The sequence below is a fragment of the Chelmon rostratus genome, chromosome 17, assembly GCF_017976325.1.
Source record: "Chelmon rostratus isolate fCheRos1 chromosome 17, fCheRos1.pri, whole genome shotgun sequence".
Lineage (NCBI taxonomy): Eukaryota > Metazoa > Chordata > Actinopteri > Chaetodontiformes > Chaetodontidae > Chelmon > Chelmon rostratus.
This window is the reverse complement of record NC_055674.1, coordinates 19492409-19494908: the sequence shown is the minus strand read 5'-3', so window position 1 is coordinate 19494908 and position 2500 is coordinate 19492409.

Genomic DNA, 2500 nt, shown 5'->3' with positions numbered 1-2500 from the left:
CCTCCCCGCAGCAGAGAGGCTGGGGCTGGGGGCCAGGGTGAGAGCCATGCTGGTGTCAGGAGTGTGAGACCGCAGGCCTCCCCGCAGGAGAGAGGCTGGGGCTGGGGGCCAGGGTGAGAGCCATGCTGGTGTCAGGAGTGTGAGACCGCAGGCCTCCCCGCAGGAGAGAGGCTGGGGCTGGGGGCCAGGGTGAGAGCCATGCTGGTGTCAGGGGTGTGTGACCGCAGGCCTCCCTGCAGCAGAGAGGCTGGGGCTGGGGGCCAGGGTGAGAGACAGAGGCTGGTGGCCCTAGGGTTAGGGCAGGGTGACCGGAGGCCTCCCCGCAGCAGAGAGGCTGGGGGCCAGGGCTAGAGACAGAGGCTGGTGGCCCAAGGGTTAGGGCAGGGTGACCGGAGGCCTCCCCGCAGCAGAGAGGCTGGGGCTGGGGGCCAGGGCTAGAGACAGAGGCTGGTGGCCCTAGGGTTAGGGCAGGGTGACCGGAGGCCTCCCCGCAGCAGAGAGACAGAGGCTGGGGGCCAGGGTGAGAGCCATGCTGGTGTCAGGGGTGTGTGACCGCAGGCCTCCCCGCAGCAGAGAGGCTGGGGCTGGGGGCCAGGGTGAGAGAGAGAGGGGCTGGTGGCCCTAGGCTTAGGGCAGGGTGACCGGAGGCCTCCCCGCAGCAGAGAGGCTGGGGCTGGGGGCCAGGGTGAGAGACAGAGGCTGGTGGGTTAGGGTTGTGTGTGAATGGAGGCCTCCCCCGCAGCAGAGAGACAGAGGCTGGGGGCCAGTGTGAGAGACAGAGTCTGTTTGGTTAGGGTTAGGGGTGTGGGTGTGGGTGTGTATGGAGGCCTCCCCGCGGCAGAGAGGCATAGGCTGGGGCTCAGGGCTTTAATCGTGGAGAATCCACAATGTGTGTGGTGGAGAAGGCGAGAAGCGGGCCGAATTTCTGCCCGCTTCTCGCCTTCTCCACGAAGGTGTCGAGGTTTGACAGGGTTTTCCAAGCGACCTCCAGCAGACTAAGTGTGTATGGTGGAGAAGGCGAGAAGCGGGCCGAACTTCGGCCCGCTTTTCCGCCTTCTCCACGACCGGAGTACCAGGGGCACGGAGATGATTTTTCTGGTGGAGAAGGCGAGAAGCGGGCCAAGTTTCGGCCCGCTTCTCGCCTTCTCCACGAAGGTGTCGAGGTTTGACAGGGTCTTCCAAGCGACCTCCAGCAGACTAAGTGTGTATGGTGGAGAAGGCGAGAAGTGGGCCGAATTTCGGCCCGCTTTTCCGCCTTCTCCACGAAGGTGTCGAGGTTTGACAGGGTCTTCCAAGCGACCTCCAGCAGACTAAGTGTGTATGGTGGAGAAGGCGGAAAAGCGGGCCGAAACTCGGCCCGCTTTTCCGCCTTCTCCACGACCGGAGTACCAGGGGCACGGTGATGATTTTTCTGGTGGAGAAGGCGAGAAGCGGGCCAAACTTCGGCCCGCTTTTCCGCCTTCTCCACGAAGGTGTCGAGGTTTCGCAGGGTTTTCCAAGCGACCTCCGGCAGACTAATAGTGCATGGTGCAGTGTATACGGTGGAGAAGGCGAGAAGCGGGCCAAACTTCGGCCCGCTTTTCCGCCTTCTCCACGAAGGTGTCGAGGTTTGACAGGGTTTTCCAAGCGACCTCCAGCAGACTAACTCCACGACCGGAGTACCAGGGGCACGGAGATGATTTTTCTGGTGGAGAAGGCCAGAAGCGGGCCAAACTTCGGCCCGCTTTTCCGCCTTCTCCACGAAGGTGTCGAGGTTTCGCAGGGTTTTCCAAGCGACCTCCAGCAGACTAACTCCACGACCGGAGTACCAGGGGCACGGAGATGATTTTTCTGGTGGAGAAGGCCAGAAGCGGGCCAAACTTCGGCCCGCTTTTCCGCCTTCTCCACGAAGGTGTCGAGGTTTGACAGGGTTTTCCAAGCGACCTCCAGCAGACTAAGTGTGTATGGTGGAGAAGGCGAGAAGCGGGCCGAATTTCTGCCCGCTTTTCCGCCTTCTCCACGACCGGAGTACCAGGGGCACGGAGATGATTTTTCTGGTGGAGAAGGCGAGAAGCGGGCCAAACTTCGGCCCGCTTTTCCGCCTTCTCCACGAAGGTGTCGAGGTTTCGCAGGGTTTTCCAAGCGACCTCCGGCAGACTAATAGTGCATGGTGCAGTGTATACCGTGGAGAAGGCGAGAAGCGGGCCAAACTTCGGCCCGCTTTTCCGCCTTCTCCACGAAGGTGTCGAGGTTTGACAGGGTCTTCCAAGCGACCTCCAGCAGACTAAGTGTGCATGCTGGAGAAGGCGAGAAGCGGGCCGAATTTCTGCCCGCTTCTCGCCTTCTCCACGAAGGTGTCGAGGTTTCGCAGGGTTTTCCAAGCGACCTCCAGCAGACTACGTGTGTATGGTGGAGAAGGCGAGAAGCGGGCAGAAATTCGGCCCGCTTCTCGCCTTCTCCACGAAGGTGTCGAGGTTTCGCAGGGTTTTCCAAGCGACCTCCAGCAGACTAAGTGTGTATG